Raw genomic sequence first — 6,794 nt, 5'->3', positions numbered from 1 at the left:
TGTATCTGATCCTGTTCCTAGGGTGCCTAGTGAGCCTCATTTTGCTTTTGATGTTGCTCTTCTTGATAGTTTGCTTTCTAAGCGGTTTCGTTCAGTAAAATCTATCCCTCCTAAGTGTCGCCTGGGTTTTTCTCGGGTTCTCAAAGGTGCCCTTGATAAGGTGATTGGCAAGCCTGAATGCATCTCTTGTTGGGTTCAATTGCTTGTGTTGCCTCTATGTGTCCTTAAAACCTTTTCTCCGAGGAGTAGTCGAGAGTGTTCTTCGGGTGTCAGGCGACTGCGGCAGGAAGAGAGCATCACCGCTGCTATTCGTTCTTGGCGTGAGCCTGGTGGTTCTATGCAGCTTGTGCGAGACATGTTGGCTGATGTGTCTCCACCTTTGTTGGACGCTGATGAGGACCATGACTTGTCCGAGCGTAATATTAAGCAGTGTAAGAGAAAGATTTCTGACGGGCATTTCACTGTTGCGGTTAAGGTTCTTTCGTCTTCTAGTCTTGCCCCTTACACTGATGCTACTCTTGCAGATTTGCAAGCTAAGCACCCTTCCTTTCCGCCTCCTATCTTACCGGATATTCCCGTTGATCAGCACCTTATTGCTACTCCTGCTGTTGTTTGGATCAGATTAGGGGTTTTCCGCGAGGTACGTCATGCGGTAGAGATGGTCTGCATGCTCAACACCTTATGGATTGTTTGAGTGGTGCTGTAGTTGCTATTTCAGACGAGTTGGTAGACTCTATTACGTAGGTGGTTAATCTTTTTCTCGCTGGGAAATGTCCTGCTGAGTTGGGAGTGTATATTGCTAGTGCTCCTCTCACGCCGCTTGTTAAGCCTGGAGGTGGTATTCGGCCTATTGCTGTAGGTACAGTTTGGAGGCGTCTAGTTTCAAAGGTTGGGGCTGCTTTAATTGGTCCGCGTCTAGGAAGCTATCTAAGAGGTCTTCAGTTTGGTGTTGGGGTACGGCGGGTGGTGAGGCTATTCTTCATGCTGTTAATCGTTTGGTTGAGGCACATGGTGGTGATGTTGGTCTCTCTATGTTGTTGGTGGATTTTAAGGATGCTTTTAATTTGGTAGACCGTTTGACTATGTTGCGTGAGGTTCGTCTCCGTTGTCCAGCTCTCTCGCGATGGGTTGGATTATGTTACTCTACTCCAGCCAGGCTGTTTTACGGGGAACATACCTTATGGTCATGTCAGGGAGTGCAACAGGGTGATCCTCTAGGCCCTTTGCTTTTTGCTTTGGTTCTTCATCCGTTAGTATGCCAAGTCAAGGATTCTTTTGACTTATGTTTGCAAGCTTGGTATTTAGATGACGGTACTATTATTGGTGACACCTTAGTGGTAGAAAAGGTTTTGGAGTTGATTTTGGCGGAGGGACCTCGCCTCGGACTCCATGTCAACGTAGAGAAAATGTAAGTATTTTGGCCCTCGGAAGACCCTCGTAGCCGTCTCGTCGGTGTCTTTCCTCCGGATATTGGTCGTCCGGTGCATGGTGTTAAGTTACTGGGTGGTCCTGTCAATGCTGATTCCTCTTTCTGTGGTGAGCTTGTTTCACAGAGAGTGTCGAAGACCGTTGTGCTAATGGATGCTGTTGCTAAGCTCGATGATCCCCAATGCGAGTTGTTGCTTCTTCGTGCGTGTACTGGGGTTTCAAAACTCTACTTTGCTATGCGCACTTGTCCTCTAAGTCTTTTTGAAACAGCACAGGTTTCTTTTGACATGGCCCTTCGGGCTTCTTTGGAGCGCATTGTAACAGCTTCGGGGCCTGGTTTTGGTGATTAGCAATGGCGACTTGCCACCTTACCTTTTTCTTATGGTGGTTTGGGTGTCTATTCGGTGGGTGATGTTCGACATTATGCTTTCCTTGCATCGCGTCTGCAGTCTTCTGGTCTTCAGGCTACGCTTCTTCGCAATTCTGGTATTGTTGGTCTAGGACCGGCCTTCGATGGTGCTCTTAGACTTTTTAACAGAGCTGTGGAGACTGACCTTTTGAGTAATCCTAGTGAGATCGCTGCCCCCAGACTCATGAAAAAGTTAGCAGATATATATTTCACGAAGGTCACTACATCTGCGGATTCCACTTTCTCCTTAACTCCGCGTCAGGTAGCCTTATGGAAGTCCCAGCAGGGGGATCACTTTTCGGCCTGGTTGCGGACGGTCCCGATATCGGGTTTGGGTCAGACTATGAATGGTAAGACTTACCGTAGTGTTCTTTTCTACCGGTTGGGTGTTCCTTTGTTCTCCGTTTCAACACCGTGTTCAGCTTGCTCAAGGGTTTTTGACGGGGATATTTATGGGGATCATGCAGTGTCTTGTGTTGGGATGGTGGGTATAAAACATCGGCACAACGTTGTTCGTGACACCCTTGTTGTTATTTGTTTTCGGTCTGGGATTTCTGCTCAAAAGGAGGTTAACGTTGGGTTGACTGGAGGGAACGACGGGGCTCTTCGACCAGCAGATGTGTTGCTTTATTCTTGGGATAGAGGCCTTGATGTATGTGTTGACTTGACGGGGTCTTCACCTTTAACGCAATCGGGATTGTCTGACTTCGTTCCTGGTCGTGTTGTGTCGGCGGCGGCTCAGCGGAAGCGGGACAAGTATGGGGCGCGTTGCAGGGCTATTGGCTATGGTTTTCTTCCTTTCTCCTTTTCTTCGTTGGGGGAATTAGAGAAGGATGCTATTGCATTGCTGAAGCGGGTTCAGGCGTTTGCTAAGACTCCGGATATTGGTGCTCGTGCAGCTGCTCACATCTTCAGCAGGATCGGGTTCGCAATAGCTAGAGGGGTGGGGGCCCAGATTGTATCTCGGCTCCCCTCCAATTTCTTGTAAATTGATCGACTTTGTAGGTTTTTTGAAATTTTATAATAATAATAATAATAATAATAATAATAATAATAATAATAATAATAATCTGTACACAAATTTAGGATTTGCTTTTAATGACATGGCTCCACAAGTCTAATTCTCAAATTCTAGTACTCCATCTTACAAAAAAAAACTTCACCATTGCACTTTCATAACTAATATATAAAGCTAAACTAGTTTTTACCCTTTTTGGTCTAGCAATGCCCCAGGTCATTATATGTAAATTATAAATGAGGTTTTATAATTAAAAAATTATGTGATAAAATACAAATATAAATTAAATTAGTTACATTTGTTGTAAATAAAGGAGTAGTCTAATACAAACAATATTAAAATATTTAAATAAGATAAAAAAGATAACTTCACAAATAATGGAACAATATCGGTGCGTTGTAATGCAAATCACTGACTTGAAAACGAATTTCCAACGCAACCAAGGTGCTCAATTGTATTCGTCGGCACGAACCCTAATTTTAACATACCACTTCCACTCAAAGATACTTTTGGGTGGAAGCTTTGAGTCGAGTAACTTGTATTAAATAGAGAATGTGTTTAGACTATTGTGCTTGATGTATTTTTCAAGTGTAAAAAAATCTAGAAAAAAATAAAATAAAATAAAAAATAAAAAAGGCTTCTTCTATTTATAGAGAAACATGAAAAAACATAGCAGAAGAATCCCAAACATCAAGGGAGATGAATAATCACCTTAAACATCCTCTTAAATAGGGGGTTATGAGAGTTACTTATGAAGAGAATAATGACGGTGATTAATCACCTTAAACTTCCTCTTAAATTGGGGGTTATAATAATTACTCAATAAATGACATGGCACCACGTCATCTGCCTAGTCATGATGACACGTGGCGGGCTCATGAGTTTTAATATATATATATAGACTAGTTTTGTGTTCCGTGCGATGCCCGGGTTATTTATTGAACTTTAAAATAAAGCTTTTATCTAAAATATATATAATATTAGAATGTTCTACTCATAATAGATTAATAATCAATTGACAATCATACTTGCTCGTCTATGGGTATTTTATAAATTAATAATCACGTAACAATCTAAAAAAAATTAGAAGTAGAAATGTACAACTAAAAAGAACGGATGTCTGAAGCTATGATAGATCTCTTTTCAATTTCTCTGAACATCTAGGGAAAGGCTAGTTGTATGTTAAGACTTCAGAGAACGGTTATATATAATAACAGGTCTCTTTGATTTTTTTTTCTTTTGTACCTTTCTAGATCCACCATTTTGTATAAAAATATTGGTATGTTATTGAAAATAAAATTCTAATCTATTCAAATTTTATTGAAAATAAAACTCTAAGATAATTTTTATCCTATTCTACAAAAAAATTATTCAAATCAATCCTACATGGCATATTAATTATTGCCTACGTGGCGCGACACTTGGCGAAAAATTGAAATGCCAAGTGTCGCTGTTTCGTGGTCTGGCTAAAAGTTTAGCTTTATATATAAAATTATTTTTAGTCAGACCATGAGACAATAACACTTGACGTCCCAACTTTTCACCAATTTTCGCGCCACATTGGCGATGTATAAAGATTATTATTTTGAAATATATGATTTATTTGTTTAATAAAAAATTGGATAGATTTTGTAGGATAAAAAAAGGTAATTTAAAATTTTATTTTCAATAAAATTTGGATAAAATCTTAGGATAAAATGTTAGTTTAGAGTTTTATTTTCAATAAAATATCAATATATGTACAAATTAAATTATAATTTTATTTAAAAAACATATAAGATTATAACTAATATTAATTTTATTTCTATATGTAGACCTATCAATCGGGTCGGGTCACGGGTCATTACGAGACATGTTACTTCGGATCAACCCAACGAGCTTAGAACATTTTATTAGTTGGTTAATTTTTGGCTCACTTTTAAAAATTTCTAATATTTCAAGTTTACTTTGCTATTTTTTTAATAATTTTTTTACTCGAACATTTTCACTAATATTATTATTAGTCATAACGTACCTACTACATTATTTAAATTGTCACAAAAAACACATCAATTTGTATCTAATTTTGTTTATCAATTATATATTTTAACATTTGGCATATGGATAAAAGTTTATCTTAAAATTTAATAAAAAAAATCCGGATATCGCACGGGCACAAAACTAGTACAATATAATTTTCTATACACTCTAATTATAATAATAAAGAGTATCTAAAATACCTACCTTTATTCAAACCTATAGAAATCTCATTAAATAAAACTTTTTTTTTTTCTAAATCAATTCCTTGACTTCTAATGGATTTTTACTTTCAAATATCCATACAATAATTTATCACATCAAGAAGCTAATCCTGCAATAAGAAATAAATGAATAAGACTAGTATTGCAATAATTTAGAATACTATGTACGTGAAATAACATTATATGGTGTATAGGAAGTTAATAACATACATAGGTACTAAGTTGTGGACTTTTTTTTTTTATTGTTTAAGTACTTAAGTTTTTTTTTTTTTCCCCACTTTTTATAGAAATCCGGCCAAATAACTGTAAATTAACCCTCCGCTAAGTAATCATTGTTGAATGTAAAAAAACCATTAAATGGAGTTAAGCCAACAATAAGATACACATATAATTTTGAATTTCGGTTAAAATAAACATATATACACATGAAGTATTCTAAAAAAAAAACAGAATTTTTTTTTTCTTCAGGATCTATATAAATAATTTTAGTTTAGTAAAAATAAGTTTTAAAAATAATTTCAATTCAGTAAAAATCAATAACCTTAAAGAAAAAAAAATATAATAGAGAATCAGTAAAAATAATTTCAATTCAAAGAAAAAAAATATAATAGAGAATAAGTTTATGTAATTTCAATTCAACAAAAATAATTTCAATTTAGTAAAAAAAAATCAGTTTAACAAAAATAAATTCAATTTAGTAAAAATAATTTAAGTCTAGCAAAAAATAATTTATTTAGTAAAAATAATTTCAATTTAGTAAAAATAATTTAACTCCAACAAAATAATTATTTGGTAAAAATAATTTAAATTTAGCAAAAATAAAGGTCGTGTTTGGGGAAAAGCTGAAACCTGAAAGCTGAACCTGTTTTTGTTAGCTGATTTTAACTAGTTGATTGTATTAACTGATTTGACTAACACATTTTATTAGCTTATTGTAGAAAAGTGTTTGGTAAAAGGCTGATTTTTTAAAGCTGTTTGATTATGTGAAATACCAATAAGTTAATTGTGGGGTAGGTAATTCATATAGGATTTTTAATTAAATGGGGGTATAAGTGTCATTTCACCATAAGAATTGAATAAGCTAATTGAAAAAGCTCCTTTTTGAAAAAAAGCTTATTTAGTGGAATAAGTTCTTTAAATAAGCTTTCCACCAAATACCTTGAACTAGCTTATTTAATAGTCAATAAGCTAATGTTGGTCAAATAAGCTAATTTTACTCAAATAAACTAGTTACCAAATACAGCCAAAGTGATTGAATCTGGCCTTAACATCTATACAAAATTCTAGCACGTACAAAATACTAGTATATCAACATCATTATTTAAGGTATGTTCTTTTCACCTTATTTTCACTTATTTCAGGTGTAATAAGTTTAGTTCAGTGAAAATCAGGTGAATAGAACACACCCTTACGGGGTGTTTGACAATAGGAATAGGGATGATGAGGATAAGAAAGTAGGATAAAGGTAAGGAATTATTAGGTGGGATAAGGATAAAATTATGATATCTATTGTTTGGAATGAGTTGGGAATTAAATTAGGATAAGTAGCAAATTTACTTAACTATCCTTACTAATTTTTCTCCTCTCTCCTCTTCCTTCCCTTTCATTAAGGGCAAATTTGTCTTTACCTTTTAATTTTTATCTTCAAACCTTATACTTGCCCCCCTTGTTATAGAAATAGAGGGATAAGCCCCAATTT

This window comes from Chenopodium album, chromosome 10 (assembly GCF_948465745.1).
Source record: "Chenopodium album chromosome 10, dcCheAlbu1.1, whole genome shotgun sequence".
Classification (NCBI taxonomy): domain Eukaryota; kingdom Viridiplantae; phylum Streptophyta; class Magnoliopsida; order Caryophyllales; family Amaranthaceae; genus Chenopodium; species Chenopodium album.
The sequence above is the reverse complement of the archived record's forward strand: the minus strand, read 5'-3'. Positions refer to the sequence as shown.